This window comes from Oncorhynchus mykiss, chromosome 3 (genome assembly GCF_013265735.2).
Source record: "Oncorhynchus mykiss isolate Arlee chromosome 3, USDA_OmykA_1.1, whole genome shotgun sequence".
NCBI lineage: Eukaryota > Metazoa > Chordata > Actinopteri > Salmoniformes > Salmonidae > Oncorhynchus > Oncorhynchus mykiss.
This window is the reverse complement of record NC_048567.1, coordinates 52,874,921-52,892,118: the sequence shown is the minus strand read 5'-3', so window position 1 is coordinate 52,892,118 and position 17,198 is coordinate 52,874,921. Positions and strand designations below refer to the sequence as shown.

At 42.3% G+C, this 17,198-nt stretch overlaps 1 protein-coding gene and 1 long non-coding RNA gene across 4 annotated transcripts in view; one reads left to right on the top strand and one right to left on the bottom strand.

Annotated features, from left to right (window-relative positions):
* The window catches only part of LOC110520185, a 67,846-nt gene extending 50,655 nt beyond the window's left edge, over positions 1 to 17,191 (bottom strand). The window contains exons 1-2 of the long non-coding RNA XR_005049194.1: positions 16,660 to 17,191; positions 15,358 to 16,253 (exon numbers count right to left, since the gene is read on the bottom strand). This is a non-coding gene — a long non-coding RNA (uncharacterized LOC110520185). The remainder of the gene's footprint in view (positions 1 to 15,357; positions 16,254 to 16,659) is intronic.
* Positions 16,349 to 17,198, top strand: part of zeb2a (zinc finger E-box binding homeobox 2a) — a 47,988-nt gene continuing 47,138 nt past the window's right edge. For 2 of the 3 annotated variants that reach the window (XM_036974563.1, XM_021597322.2), the window contains exon 1: positions 16,349 to 16,515. The gene's annotated coding sequence lies outside the window, so the exon portion shown is untranslated. The remainder of the gene's footprint in view (positions 16,516 to 17,198) is intronic. The other variant, XM_021597320.2, reaches the window with a different exon arrangement.

Below are 17,198 nucleotides of genomic sequence, written 5' to 3'. Positions count from 1 at the left end.
CTTGTGGCTTCTAAAATAGCTTTTTTAATAATCTTTTACAGCAGTGGGCTAAATCATGGTCACACAGAGTGTTTCTTGGTAGTCGTAAGCAAATATACTTTGAAAGAAAAGCAAATACAGTTGAAGTCGGAAGTTTACACACACTTAGGTTGGAGTCATTAAAACTAGTTTTTGAACCACTCCACAAATTTCTTGATAACAAACTATAGTTTTGGCAAGTCGGTTAGGACATCTACTTTGTGCATGACACAAGTACTTTTACAACAATTGTTTACAGACAGATTATTTCATTTATAATTCACTGTATCACAATTCCAGTGGGTCAGAAGTTTGTATACACTAAGTTGACTGTGCCTTGAAATAGCTTGGAATATTCCAGAAAATGATGTCATGGCTTTAGAGGCTTCTGATAGGCTAATTGACATCATTTGAGTCAATTGGAGGTGTACCTATGGGTGTATTTCAAGGTCTACCTTCAAACTCAGTGTCTCTTTGCTTGACATCATGGGAAAATCAAAAGAAATCAGCCAAGACCTCAGAAAGACCTCCACAAGTCTGGTTCTTCCTTGGGAGCAATTTCCAAGGTTTCTGAAGGTACCACATTCATCTGTACAAATAATAGTATGCAAATATAAACACCATGGGACCACACAGTCGTCATACCACTCAGGAAGGAGACACGTTCTGTCTCCTAGAGATGAACGTACTTTGGTGCGAAAAGGACAAATCAATCCCAGAACAACAGCAAAGGACCTTGTGAAGATGCTGGAGGAAACAGGTACAAAATTATCTATATGCACAGTTAAACGAGTCCTATATCGACATAACCTGAAAGGCCGCTCAGCAAGGAAGAAGCCACCGCTCCAAAGTCGTCATAAGAAAATCCAGACTATGGTTTGCAACTGCACATGGGGACAAAGATTGTACTTTTTGGAGAAATGTCCTCTGGTTTTATGAAACAAAAATAGAACTGTTTGGCCGTAATGACCATCATTATGTTTGGAGGGAAAAGGGGGAAGCTTGCAAGCCGAAGAACACCATCCCAACCGTGAAGTACAGGGGTGGCAGCATCATGTTGTGGGTGTGCTTTGCTGCAGGAGGGAAATGATGTGGATATATTGAAGCAACAGCTCAAGACATCAGTCAGGAAGGTAAAGCTTGGTCGCAAATGGGTTTTCCAAATGGACAATGACCTCAAGCATACTTCGAAAATTGTGTCAAAATGGCTTAAGGACAACAAAGTCAAGGTATTGGAATGGCCATCGCAAAGCCCTGACCTCAATCCCATTGAAAATTTGTGGGCAGAACTGAAAAGGTGTTTGCGAGCTAGGAAGCCTACAAACCTGACTCAGTTACACCAGCTCTGTAAGGAGGAATGGGCCAAAATTCACACAACTTATTGTGGGAAGCTTGTGAAAGGCTACCTGAAACGTTTGACCCAAGTTAAACAATTTAAAGGCAATGCTACCAAATACTAATTGAGTGTATGTAAACTTCTGACCCACTGGGAATGTGATGAAGGAAATAAAAGCTGAAATAAATCATTCTCTCTACTATTATTCTGACATTTCACATTCTTAAAATGAAGTGGTGATCCTAACTGACCTAAAACAGGGAGTTTTTACTGTGATTAAATGTCAGGAATTGTGAAAAACTGAGTTTCAATGTATTTGGCTAAGGTGTATGTAAACTTCCGACTTCAACTGTACCTCAAAGACATGGTTATGGGGGGGGAAAAGAAGACACCTGTACCATGTCAGATATAGAGTTGAAATGTATTCACTCTTGAGTTTGCATCCCAATATTTCACGTTCTATACAACACAGAAGGCTGAAATATAACAAAACTCTTTGACGTAGAAACATCGGATTTTCATATACAGTATATATATATTTGTTATTAATTGTGAAATTGTGAAAGACATTAGTAACATTCCACCTATGAGGCCACTAGGTTATTTGACTGCAGGAAAGGCCCACGGCAGCAAACTTGCTGTGTTAGAGACACTGATGGGATGGAGTCATCATTTTCTCCCATAACTTTCCTTTTTAGCTCTGGGACTGAGAATTTTTTTTACCATAAAAAAACGATGTGATGTTTTATGAGTGGTGCTTGAACACCTTCTACTTTTGGGACTTTTTGGACTTTCCAAGATATAGAAATGACTATACATACATTGTAAATATACAGAGTTGTCCCATGTTGGGTTGAAAAACAATACCTGGAAGCTAAATGTTTTGTCACCACCAGGGGACTTGCATAACATGGTTGATTTATCCCCAACACATACAGTAACAATTACCTTTCGTCTATAGAATGGTATGTCTATTTAATTATGGACTCTTGGCAAAGTCCTCAGTATTTCCCCTATTCGGTAGATATGGCATAAAGAGGGCTTTAAAGGCACAGCATGGTGGCATAAACAACTGACTGTTGGTTTGTTTATTCTTTCTGTTCAGCAATTTATCATACCAGTTGACAAGATAGTTTAGAGATTGCTTGGAAATCTGAGAAGTCCAGCTTGAAAAATATACACATGGGTGTTTCTCAATGAAAATGACAAGCAAATTACTCTGGGGTTATACTGAAGATAGATTAGTCCCAGTCATGTCCGAAGGAGGATTATTATTACTGTTATTACTCAGTGTTATAGGGTGTGTAATATAACTTTTGCACTGATATTACACATTGACAGCGCAAGATGTTTAGAAATATCTTGATTCTTCCAATAGCCGTTTACATTTTTGGTTGTTGTTCCAGTATGAGTATTACTGGACATACCGAAACCTTTAGTAGTGTGCTTGATATGTTCTCTGTGTTTTGATTACAACACTTTCCCCTGGGTTCTGTGTTAGTTTTAAGGTTATTTGTGTGCTTTCACCCACTCACTGCCTACTGTAGGCCTCAAGCTGGGAGGAGTGTCTCTACCAAATACTTTTCTCCTGTTTGAAGATTAAAGGCACAGCCTGAGATGAAGTTCAATACAAACACCTATGAAGCGAAGAATTTATGATGACTTGGTCCTTGTAGCAGCTTTAATCTTGCAAAAGAAAACAACACTAATAGTTTCCTTTTCCGACCACTCGGTCGGTGACTACGTACCCCGGCTCTTAGACTGATGTGGACTTTCCAGACACAAAGAGGACTTGGCACTTTGTCAGCTCTCCTCCCTCCATGTCAAGTTTTCACATCCATAATTGCTACTTTAAATATGCCCTCCGTGAGTGAAGGAAAATCACTTTGCTATTATTGTCCTGGTTGGTTCCTAGGCCTTTGATTTAGTGTAAGTGTGTTTCCACTTTTAATTCTCAAAAGAAAAGTATCTTATTATCATGATTCTGCCTAATCATCTTATTTGGTCAGTGACAGTTGTCTCCGCTAGTTCATACTCTTCTTACCAGACACATTGCATCACAGCAGCAACACAATAGTTGGACTATAAGGTCTCCCCTTCCCTCTGGCTTCTGTGATCTACTATGTTTGCCAGTTTACTGAAGTGTGTTTCACTGTTGCCTGTTACAAGATTAAATGTTTTGAATAAGCCTTCCTCCTCAGGATTTCCTCCACAGCAATGGTTTCTCTAATGTGTATTAGTCATAAACAGTGGCTGGCACCAGATACAGACAGAGTCTCTGCCCACGCATACGATAGCACAGAAGACATCTCATATCACTGCCGCCTGCCCCAGCCCAGCCTGACTGGTGCCTTTTACAAATCAAACAAGCTATTCTATGACTGCACTTGCTGTGCATGACTTCATTAGTAACTCCAAGGCTTTGGGTGATGGTGTCTCCCGTGAAGATGATTTAAAAAAAAATATCAGTGGAACCTTTGCTGGTTTGCTCAAGTCCACATTCTAGCATAAAATTCAGCATAACACAGCACTGTCCAATCATAACACATGTGGTCATAGCTCAAGGACGTTACCTTGCAGGCGTATTGTGTACCGTTGCAGTCAGAGCAGTGGGGGGATGAGTCAACATTAACTGCTATAGTAAGAAGGAAGGGTGGGAGGTAAAGCTTCATAGCACAATGTATCAGAGGTGCTGGGGCAATTTTCCACACAGAGATGTTTATCAAGCAAGAAATATAAAGCGAGAAGTCTAAGTCCCTTCGGTTTTGATTTGTCGTGTCAGTGACCTAGCACCCCGCTACCCCCTTCCAACTCTGTCTGCATTCTTTGTCTGCGGCTGCCAACGCAAACCTAAATCTCTCCCCCTGACACACTACCTACGTCTCCCTCTGTTTTCATGCCTTCTGTCTGCCTGCAAGATCCAAACTCGTCTCGTTCTTTTCACTTCATCTCCCTTTTTTTCCAAAGACACCGGGAATAATGCCTCCACAGAAATCTGAAGAAACAAAAACACATGAGCGGCAACAGGACGACTGCGAGTCACTCCCACACACGTCTTTAAAAAGGCCCATCTGACAGCATTTAGCAGAAGGGAGTGTACCTTTTCTAAAGAACACTTAGCAATAGTTCTAAGAATGTAAGAATGCATTCTCCCTCTGTAGTGGTTTCCTGGTTTTCTGAGTAAGGACACACTCAGTGTTCTCTTGTTCTTGCATTAAATTGTTCTTCCGGCTACAAAGATCAATTCTATAGGTTGACTAGCACAGATTGTAGGTTACTGTATGTGTTTTAATGTAGGCCTACATTAAAGACAAGGGAGGACTGAGATTTACATAGCTTATAGGAGGTCATTTTATGCACCCCAAATGAGTAACCGGAACCTTTCAGGATACCTTAACATATTTTGATATCCTTCAGGGCCTGTTAAGGTCATATTCTTGTTGTATTGTCTAATAATTCTCAATCTCTCATTGCTTGTATCAAATGCTTCAAACGCTAAGCTATAAAAGGTATACATGTCTCCCCTCTAGGCAAGGTACCATAACGATACAATTTTGCACAGTACGCTTGATATAATTTGGTCCCCTTACAGTAACAGTGAGATGACCAAAGACAGATAGAACTCCAAGCTGTTGCTGGGGAGTGTCCAAGAACAACAGGCGACGCAGTACACGACCCTGCCAGGACGTCCTGACCCAGCTCTCATTCCTGGGTAAACATCTAGAGCGCAAAAACCGAAAGGACCTAAAGAACAGTCCAAAAGTCACTCTGGAGTATTTTTGCATTGCTGCTAGAATTCTCGAAATATACATTTTGGTGGAGTTCTTGACCACGGTTTTTCCACATTGGTTGCTCTTTCCTTCAAGGATGGCGTGGTTGTTGGTGTCATCCACTGACTTTCAGTCAGTTGAAACTCAAAATTGGCCAAGGATCCTTTCAACCACAGATCTAAATAGGTGACGACATTACTGTCCATCCACATCCGTGGGACAATAAATGTGTGGCTTCTTGCTGAGTGGTAAAAAAATTACTATGACACTTTGACTGGAATTTCTATGAGGCCCCTGTGGAACATTCGCTCTTTCAAGGTAAGTAATATGGATCAAGAAAAACAACCATAAAGGGAGTCCCCTAGGCTGCCTCTCCCTCCCACTCAAACCTCCCCAGTTACAGAGCTAGTTTACATTGGCTCAGGCTCTCTGGCTTTGGACTTAAGACGGAACACCTGACCTGTGATAGCTGGTAATCTTACTCTCTCAGAGATCTACCACCTACAGTATAGACCAGGCCAATGCCTGGTGATATCATCTGTTGCTTTATGCCTGTGTGGGTCTGAGACGGTTTCCAGGAGGACCTAGTTTTCGTGGAGAGAATGGTTATCGTCTGTGTCAATACAACTCTCAGTAGCAGCCCCCATCAAAGTTCCCTAGATTTTTTTTTTAGAACACTGAGGCTGTACACGATTTAAGTTAGTTTTAACAGTGGGCTAGTAGGCTACTATGGTTATCAAAAATAATGGAGAAAATGCGTCCCATAACATTTAACTTGGAAATAGCTGATCATTCAGCCTACAGTAGCAGCCAATGTGTGGAGTTCAATGTAGGCCTACATTCCATGAGACTTTTGAAAAAAACATGCAGGGCTTGACATTAACCTGTTTGTCCATTTGTCCTTCAGACAAGGAGGTGTCTGAAAATGCTGTTGTGTCGTTTGATGCAAGAAACCACTTTACAAAATAAAATGCATAATTACTCCCATACCATTATTTAAGAGAATCAGACAAATTATGGTGTACTCTGCCCATTGGCTACTTAGCTTATTAAAGCCTGTCTCAAAATACAACACTGCCCCTTTAAGACAAAAAAAAGCTCTTTACCTGACTAGCTTTTCAAAGATGTCAAGAAACGCACACATTTTGTGCTCTTGTAGGAAGCAGTCACTCCACCATTTCTGATTACAAATGATCTATAACTGGGCAAATAACTCACTAAATAGCAATGGATATGAACAAAAGTACAAATGTGCACAGGTCGCTACATTTAGCTTTCTCTTTGATCTCTACTCAGGACCACTCATGCTGTAAAAACAGTCCAGTTCAAAGTGAATGGCATAGATCCTACTGTGGTCAAAGCAATATAATTCTACTCCTATAAGTTCTGCCTACACCAAAATATCTTGCATAGTTTGTTTTGTTTCAGTATGTTCCGTTGAAAGTGGCTAACATTGCGTTGATTATATCACAATTCCCACAGTAAAGGGAAAGGTTGATTGTGTTAACTAACAGGGAAAACTCTGAAACGTTGCGTGAAGTTCAATCTCGTGCTTCTCTGCACACGCTGATATTTCTTCTGCACCGCAATCCTGGAGAGGGAACATTGTAGCCCATTTGTTTAATTGAATTTCAGCATTTTTACAAATATGCATTCTTGAATAGGAGCCACTCACCTCAGCCACCACCACCCATGTGTTTAATACCTGCTTGCCTATGAGTACTGTGATGTTGATGGATTCATGGATACTAAAGACACTTACCAGATGTAGGCTGTCTCTCACTAGGATTGTAAATGACCCACAAGTCATTATCCCATAGCCTACCTACCAATGCTAAGAGTACTCATGCAGTGCATACAATACACTGTATGGACATACTACACAGGAACAAGCTTTCTATGGCTGGCTTGTAAAATTGCTGCAAACGGCTGTTTTCAATTAGGACAGTTCGAAAGAAGTGGGACGTACCCCAAGCGACTGAAAAAGACCGGCCATCGGACAGTAATCCAGCGACTCAAGGTTTAACAACTTCTTGACATGTCATTTCTCAGACATTATAGGGGAGAAATACGTTTTACACCCAGGGGTCAAGGTTACGCAAATGCAGTAGGGGGCCTTGGCTCTGTAGTGCATGTAGTTACACACTGCTCCCAATTAAACATGTCGTACTACCATTAGCATCTGCCACAGCTCATCACCATTGTTAGCAGTTTGAGAGAAATTTGCCACCTTTAATGCGAAGCTGTATTGTCTTGGACAAGTGAGAGGAATCATTACCTCAAATGAGTTGTCCCGTCCCTGTTAAGTTCAGACACAGACAGACAGTACGGAGAATACAGTTACACAGAGGAGGGTTGGTGGTCATTTGAAAAGAGAACACATAACATGGAGCCGAGGAGAGAGAGAGTGAGGGACTTGTGAAGGATTAAGTTGACCGGTGCTAGGGAGGGAACTGGGGAGGTGGGAGCTGCCAGGAAGAGGGTTGTAAACATATGGGGCTGTGACAGCAGTGTTGACATTAACATGACCCACCACTGGCTCCTCCTAATCACTAAGTGGTACGCAGCTTGTCAACTACCTGCTCATCTTCGTTTTTGCACACAGACACACAGGTTTAGGATGTCTCTATCTACCTTTCTCTCCACTCTCTCGCTCTCTCTCTTTCTCTCTCTCTCTCTCTCTCTCTCTCTATCTCTTACTCGCTCACCTATATCTCTCTCCCTCCCTCTTATTTCTTCAACGGGTACATTTACTAAAACAGAATTGAAAAAAACTACACATTGTAGATCCAGCTCTCCTTCTGTGTGTCCTGTTATGATTAGTTACCTCGTCCAGTTGTCGTAAGGACATGCTTCCTTTATGCTCAAGAGTGTAAGGACCTCTGCCAAAACATGAAGTGCTGCATTTATTGTGGTCACTGTGGAAAAGGTCAATTTACAGAGTTTATTGAATTATTTAAATCCAAACACTTTATCCGAGCTACAAACGGAATTTCCCAAGTACTTGAATGTGTGGTTAAACGAATCTATAGGCCTACCTTGATTATACTTTCCTTGATGTACTGAAAAGGGATGCAAACTGCTATGCACTGTATACAGAAGAAGGTGCAAAAACATTGATCAATGTACCAAATATGTCCAGTTAGGTTATGTTTGAAAGATCAAGATTTTCTGCAACATTTTAGACATCAATCCACGAATTCAGCCATCTTCCCCTCATTTTAGATGCCACATTCAATAGTATCTCCCTCTCCCTCCTTCCCTCCATCGTTCCACAGAAGGGAGACATAACACAAAACACAGACGGGTGGGAAGCCTTGCTCTGCAGGCATCCTGCGAGGGCCTGGATTACAGAGAAGAAATGGAACTGTTCCTCCTCCGCTCCTCTCGCTTATCCCCCCTCTCCTCCCACTCACTCCTCTCCTTATCATGGCTTCCTGTGAATCTACCTGACAGGCCTTTCACAGGTACAGCTAATCCTCCCTCTGGGGGGAATACTCACTCCCATCCAGCAGCTCACACAGATCGAAAGTCAACCCTTTTTTGTTGTGGCTGCTGTTTGTCGATTAAAGAAAAAACGCCTGGATGTTATTCTATAGAAAGGAGGTGATGAACCAGCTCAAATCCCCCTTTCCTCCATTCAATAGCATGGCAGGTCAGACTTACTGTGAACATGGATGGTGCAGTGTTCAAATAGTGTTTCCGTGTTGTAAAACCATGTGTATGATCAATGCCTGATCTGATGTGAACTTTCGAGGTATTGGTGGAGGTAGTGTATGTATGTATACCGTTGTGAATCAGGTCAGTGTGTGTTGAGCTTGTGCAGGTGCTGGTAGTGTTACGTGTCGGGCTGTGGAACTGTTTGTATGATATGGTATGTGTGGCTTATACACAGCTTTTAGATGTTTGGAAAGGCACACACGTGCTCATTCCCCATGCTTCGCCTCACATGGAGGATTGGACAGACAGGGGGCCGGAGACCGAGCTGCTTAACTCTGGCCCCCTACATTCCAACACCCTCATTCACTACTGATATGGCCCACTTTGTCTAACTATCATGCCTTGCATTCACTTCCTCCTTGAGCGAGCCTGTCCGATAACACCCTCTACCTCCTTACCCCGTCCGTCACACAGTCACTGACACGCACATGCACATGCACGCACAAACACACACACACACACACAGACACACACACTCTGTGTCATCTGTGGGGGTTGACAGTTCTGTGTTCAGTAATCACTAGCCAGTTACATCCTCCTGGTTTCCTCCTCAGGTATCACCCCACCGCTTCCTCCCCAAGATTAGTTCCCCCTGTCCACTTCCTGTCCTTCGCCTTGGAGGGTTCATATAGCGGCTGGGAAAGCCTGTCAGGGCAGCGGCTGAAACTGGGGTTAGTTCTATATGGTCAGTTAAGCCTATATCTACTGAATATGAAGTGTGTGTCATCTTGCTGGCTTTTAAAGTTTCTCCCACAAATAAAGACTCACTGACACAGTGTGAGACACGCACACACACACACACTGACACTCGCACGCACACACACACACACACACACACACACACACACATACACTACACTTTCCTACCCACAGTTTCTGTTCTGTCAAAGTCATGTCACTGCAAGATCCAGCACTCTTTAACAGAACTCCTGAGGGCATCATGACAGCCAAAAGGAAGTGCCAATGACCGCGACCGCCCCATGAGTATATTTAGTCCTGACCTGACAGCCCATCACTCTGACTGTAGAGCTGACAGGACCAAGTCTCACCGCCTTGTATGATTGCCATTCACAGCCTCCTATAAGGCCTTGCTTTAGTAACATCAGTTTGGTGAAGATATCACTGCTAAGACACTTAGATATCTATATGTGTCCTGTCCTATTTTCTTGAAAACATTTTGAATAAGATGACACTTGGAGTATGACAGAAACGTTCCAGTATCCAGTTTCGGTATTGTAGGTTTATTACTTAATAGTAAGGCTGATTTACAATATGTGCAGAGTTCACAGGTTATGTGCGTAATAAATGCGCTACACACTGGGTTAACGGGATTTGTGGTTAAGACGGGCGTTGGTAATTAATACCTTCCAGTCAATGATGACTGAGTCTAGACTCACGAACCTCTGATATCAACCTCTGTATTTCAGGTAAAGTGGTGGTGTGTTTCAGATGACTAGTGCCTGTGGCTCCTACTCCTCTGTGCCTCATACTCCCCAAGAGCAAATGTATTGACTTACTTTATTCAGTTTGTGTTTTCTCCTCTCCTCTTTTTTGTTTCTATTCCTCTTTTGGAGTTTCAGCCACAGAGTAGTTCACAAATAGTCTATATTCTTCAAAGTCAGGACCTAAATTGAGGCAAAGCTACATTTTTTTGGAGCTAACCTCTTTCTAACTCCTTCCATATAAATTCCTGACAGAGGTTTTCTGCATGATGGCAAGAGATCATTTCATGTTTCAGGTGTTTCAGAGACTTTCCATGGGTGGCATCATGCTTAATCATTCAGTAAAAAGCTGTCCTGATCAGAATCAGGCTCATACTCAGTGTAACCAAAGCTATAATCACTATTCTCTGTCTGTCAAATACCTTGTCACAGCAACAACAAAAAATCCAGTAGACTATTCACAGCTCTTATGCTCCAACTCTTGTGTAGGAGACAGGATTAACCGCCAAGGTGGATAACCACCCTGTTGGGAGGTGTGTGTTTGTGTGTGTGTGTTTGCGCGTGCCTATGTGTGCGTGCGTCCTACTTGCTTTGCACGTCTGAGTGACACCACATGGCACTGATCAAAGGGGCTTCCTTGATGATGAAACTGTAACAGGTGTGCACAGGCACGCCAGACTAACCTAGGCAATAACCTATCTTGACAGGTGCTGCAGTCTATGTTTCATGTCCTCCACTATCCACCACTGTGCACGTGATTTAAGTCACTGACCCAATGGCTCCCTCCGACCACTGCCCAGACAGCCATCCGGAGATGGTAATGGCTGTAAAGGTACACTAATCTCTGATGGTAACATTCGGCTTACCTTCATTTGTTTTTTGGGGTGGGGGATGTTGTATTAGGAAAGAAGGTGGGGGTTGATGATGGGGAGGGGGGTGGGGAGGTTAGGGGGAATTACACTAATCAGTTCAAGGCCCTCACTCCCATACATATAAAACTTCCCATTAGGCTTAGAGCATCATAGCTCACCAGCCTGCTCCCCAGGGGCCTCACATCTGGCTGTCAATTAAGGCCTAAATCCTCCACACAGCACTAAACTGCAAGGTAGGAATTGAAAAAAGGGAGGAACAGGGGGAGGAGGCTGCAGTGGTGGAGGGAGGGGTCTTTAGGAGAGGGTGAGGGCTGGCAATGGGAGGCAAGGATTTAGGGGTGGGGAGGCAGGGGATTGAGAGTAAGCCATCCCCAAAAATATTTTAGGGTTTCTCAACACATGAGGGCAGCGTAGAAGCATTCAGAGCAGTTGAGGGTATACAGGGACCTGTGACGGACAGGGGAAACCTCACTATACCCATTCAGTTACTATGCACCAATTACCTGTAAATACCTAACAGATTTGATGAAGAACACATGGAATTAGTGTCATAAGAAGGGTCCTTGCTCCTGGGGGGATAAATAAAGTTATATTTTATCGAATTGAGAAACTCATCTTTTGGGGCAGTGACAGGTTTTTCAAGGTCACCATCGGCCTAGGCCGGCTTTGACAAATACAGTATTTTGGTAACGAGAGACTGAAAAGCCATAGCTAATCGCTGAGGACAGGGCTTTCTAGTCGAGACAGAGCTATGTCTCTATAGTTAATAAGGGCATAATGTCACCAAGAATTTAGAGCTTTGCGGCATATATAAAAACAAGTTAAGATACACAAAACCCAAGTACACAAACCCTGGCTGTGAAAAATTAACATTTCATTTGAAGTCTAACAGATAGAGATGCATTCCATTCCATCTAATCAAAGAACGACTAGTCACGAAATGTCTCTGAAAAACTCAAATGATTTGTTTCACAGTTGCCTCAGCAAAATGACAACATGTACCCGTATTTGAAACATGCTGGTCATCTGTAATTGCTGCAGCATTCCATCCTTTTTATAAAATAAAAGGAGGCCTCTAACAGGAGGCGCCAGGGTCCATGGACCATGCCGAGCTTGGCAGGAGATCAAACCAAACGTTGCTGTGACACTGGTAGAGACACAAGCACCTACTTGTTTAGACAGGGCTTAATGAACGGGCCAGGCAGGGCAGGGAGAGATGGCCGGGTTGGTAGAGGGAGAATGGGACAACAAAAAGCTGGGCTTATCTGACCCCTTGGGATTTTGATTACCTTGACAAAAAAACTCCACAGGGCAGAACTAACTATGATTCACCATAGCAATATCCTAAAATCTAACGTTTTCGTACAGTATAAACTATCATTGCCTTTAGGAATTAAACATGGTCAGTCTAAAATAGTGGTTTTGAACAAAAATTGATTCTAGTGACTTTAATGTCAAATATATACATTTCACAATGCAACAACACAATTGTGTGAACCAGGGTGTAAACTAACCAGGTACATGACCATATAATCCCGAGGTTCCATGAAGTAAACTAACACTGTGGTGAATCATGGAGTTAAGTGAAAGCTCCTCCCGTTTGTGGTTGTGTGTCACATGTTTTAATCACTGGGCGGTCAAAAGGTAAACAGAGATCCACCCACAGCATAACACCGTCAGACTGAACTTGGCCTCTACCAGAGGGAGGTCAGGAGGTAGCCTTCCATGTATTCCATGCCTCTGAGAAGTCACTTGAACATATACACTAGGCCAGACAAGACACATGTACAGTATATATAGGTCAGGGATGCAGTCTGTATCTCCCAGTTCAGATCAGACAACGCCAGTAGGCTAGGAGAGGTATTGGAGATCTCCTGTCCTAAATCCTCTCTACCGAAGACCTTTCCCTCCCCGGCCTGGTTCATTTCCAGGCCTCGATATTAATCTGTCGCCCCTCCCACATCCAGGATTAGACCCCCTCTCCCCCTCCCTTACTCCCCTTCTCTTCTCCCCCTCCCCTTCTCCTCTCCCCCGGTCTTTATTCTACCCCTCTATTTTCAATTTACACTGGTATTACACAGATATAGACTCAGATTAGTGATGTGTTTATGTTGACAGCAGACGCTGGATTAGGTCATTCATGGGGGGCAAGAGGAAGGGCGGTTATGGGCGGCAGGTAGCCTAGCGGTTAGAGCGTTGGGCCAGTAACCGAAAGGTCACTGGTTCAAATACCCGAGCCGATAAGGTGAAAAATCTGTTGATGTGCCCTTAAGGAAGGAACTTAACCCCATAATTTGCTCCAGGGGAGCTGTACTGCTATGGCTGATCCTGTAAAACAACACATTTCACTGCATCTATCCAGTGTATGTGACAATAACACATTTATTATGGGGAAGGAGGGGAGGTCCAAAGGACTATTGAGGCTGTTATGTCCATATAAAACCACTATCACATAAGAATTCATTGGCCAATGACTTCAATAATGATAGTTGCTGAGTGAACCGCAGCTAGTTTATCTAGCAGTTTATCAGACAACATTTGTTGTGTCGTTGATGGAAGTTGTTTGCTGTTGGATGCCAGTGGACAACATTCCGATGCTGAACCACATCAGAGAGAACAGCCTTGTGGGTGCTCAATGACTAGCTGGCATTTTGACGTGACAAGTTCAAGCAATTTACATAGTGATAACCGTACTGCAAATGACTGAACATCTTCACTTCATGAAATACATCCAGAATGCTAAAATAGAAAACAGTAGAGTTTATACCACATCATTTAGCAAAATCAGAGTGACAGCTTAAACACGTGAGGATAAATAAATGACAACAGCTTCTTTAACAGGCTGAACTGAGGTGAGTGTAACAATGTATTTTCTCCTATATCTTTTTGTATTGTGGAATTTAAATATCAATGTTGCTAGGACATTAACTGTAAGTCACCCTTGCTGTTTCATATCGGCCTGTAAAAAAAGAGGAATGATTAGTGGACATGATTCTCAGTTGCTCAACACATACACTTTCCAGATCCCTCTTTCACCTATTAATGTCAATGACATCCATTTGCCTCTAATCTTCCCCCATAACTGTATCTCTCCCATGTTGCAATAAGACCTCTTGAGCAACATTAGGTTTCTATCTATTTCCCTCTCTCTGTGTGTGTGTGTGTGTGTGTGTGTGTGTGTGTGTGTGTGTGTGTGTGTGTGTGTGTGTGTGTGTGTGTGTGTGTGTGTGTGTGTGTGTGTGTGTGTGTGTGTGTGTGTGTGTGTGTGTGTGTGTGTGTGTGTGTGTGTGAGCTCACATGGTCAGGGTATGACAAACCTTTCCTCAGGTTCGTGGGGTGACTGAGGCTCTCATTTCCCTTTTATTTTTCCTAGAACTTCAGGTGGTTCTACATAAAGACTTATCAGACACTCCAAATAAGCCACAGACAGCAATTCAGCTTTATGCAGCTACAAGTCTCATATTATAAAATATCTGTTTGTTATTTTCTTCCCAAAAGCAGTATGCTGTGAGTGACAAAACTTAGCCATTAAATGTACTTTCAAAGGTCACAAAAAAAACAACATTTTAATAAAATGATAGATACATTTTTTAATACTGAAAAAAAATCGCAATAAGGAGATTGTGGTTTGAAAATAAATATGTTTGTCCATTTTCAAAATCAACCATGTTAGTGGAAATGTCATTTTGATAATGGGAGTAGGCCTATATGCTATTCTACATGATCAAATGCTAATTGGAGGACTCATTATGGAACATACTTTGGTCATAAAACGTTCTTGCTCTACACAAGAAGAGAAGATGCCCCACTGACAGTGGATTTCTTAATGCCCAAAGCACTCCGGTATCGAAGTCTGTAATCTCATTTCATGCCATTTTAACAGACGTAGAGACAAAAAAAGGGGGGAGTTACTGGGCGCAACTGTTTGCACCTCACCTCTGTGCACCTCTAGATAGGGCCTATTTACAAACGTATTAGAAACTATACTATACTTTTATCAATAGACTTATTGTGATGTCGTGAGGCCTTGGCAAAAATTTTCCATATATATATATATATATATATATATATATATATATGCTTATGACATTTGATTAAGATGATAATAATAATAGTTAATAGCCCAATAATAATAATAATAATAAATAGAACGTTATTATTGTTAATAACTTAAAAATAACCATAGATCTCAAAATTACCTGATAACCTGCCATCTTGATCAAGTTTCCATATTCCTGGTTTCGTATGAGCTCCATTCAAATCCAAATGGCTTTGAGTGGGCTCATCATATAGCCGCTTCCGTCCATTTGTGAACTTATCATCCATCCATCCAGAAAATAAATAGATACCGAGAAGGGAGGGGAATAGCCTACTTTACCAACCACAAACCATGTGTGTTAGTTACTCTCCGCTGCACATGACTGACTGGAGCCTACAAGTGATGATGATGATTTTTTTTATATAACTATGATAAACATGAAACATAATCAAAAAAAGCCCTATATAGTATGATATGCATATTTGCAGGTTGTAAATTACGCCTTTGCCGCAGCGTGTTTAGTTAATGCCAGTGAGAGCCCGGTAGAAAAATATGTCTGCATCTTCCCCCTTTCGTTTTTGTACAATGAATACAATGCGGAATGGCACAGAAGGATTTTCAATGAGAATATACAGTCACTCAGTCAAAATAAAAAGGCAGAGGTCGGGTACCTATCCGCTGTTGTGCCTCTGGATACACGCAGGAAGGGAACTATATGTACAGGTAAACTACCTGTGCGCTCCAATCAGGTACTTCGGCGCTCCTTTCACAGATTTTACTCATATGCCAGTATGGACAGTGCCTGTCGCCGAATTATAAAGATCTTCTCTCTCACTGCAATTACAGTGCTGTTTTATTTAATTTGTGATGTCGCTATTGGAAGTCTGCTTCGTGGGTAATTCCTCTAACCTTTGACTCAAAGCATAGCCTACAAATGATAAATGTCAAGGGAGACAACAATTTGATCACGTTCTTCTCCAAACGACGCTCACACACATACTCCTCAATTATCCCTCCGCGTGAAGATAGGTGGCGTGTTAAGGGGTCCGGCGCCTTCTACATTGCAGGAAAAGAAAGAGAGCGAAAAAATGTCATTAGAAGAGGCGTAACACGTCAGTGCGCGTCCCCAGGTCTGTTTCGTGAAGTGGCTGAAAGAGATCAGTCCTAACCTGCCCATCAGGAATAACGGTCCCTCGTCAAGCTATTTTCAAGGCTTATTCCCAGTTATTTTCTTTGGATCCACGACGCACCACTTTACCATTTCTCTTTGACGTTCTGTCTTCTAACCAGCTGTTTGAAGGATCACACTGACACTCTGGTAGGTGTATTTTACCACATTGTCATTTTTACATCAGTTTCTGACTGTGAAACTTCAACATCTATGTGTTTGAGGTAACTATGGCATGCAGGTACCTCAGGTATCCGTGCGCTGTTGCGCAATTATAAAAGTTGGACCACTTACCTGAGCAGGTGAGAAAGGTCCGTGCTGCTCCAGGAGTGGGTAGAGCGCTGTAGGTACCTGCGTCAACTGTACTCTGATGCTATCATATTCCCGGTGTCCTTTCCGGGGAATCGAAATGTATTCGATGTTATTCGTTCCTATTCCTTTCGGTAGGAAACGGACGTAGGCTATTCCCGTTGGTTTGCCATCCATCTTATTTGTACATTTTATGTATAGCCTTCTATTAGATGGAGCAACATTGTTTTTTTTTTATCCACATTCCAAATGTGAACATCTCCTATTCTGCGTAGCTGGGGTTTGTGCAGTGACCACAGACATCCGCACTATTGTGTGTGTTGTAGCCTATGTGTGTGTTCACTACTGGTGCAAATGCCAAAGCCTTGTGAAAAAAATGCGATGCGGTGGCAACATTTCCACATTTAAATCTTTAAACTAGGAGATCCTCGTCTGGGCTGTGTTTCAACCATTCTACTTCAATTGATTTTCCTCGTAAATGTACAATATAAAGCTTTTCCATGTGGGGCAGTAGCCTATTCCGT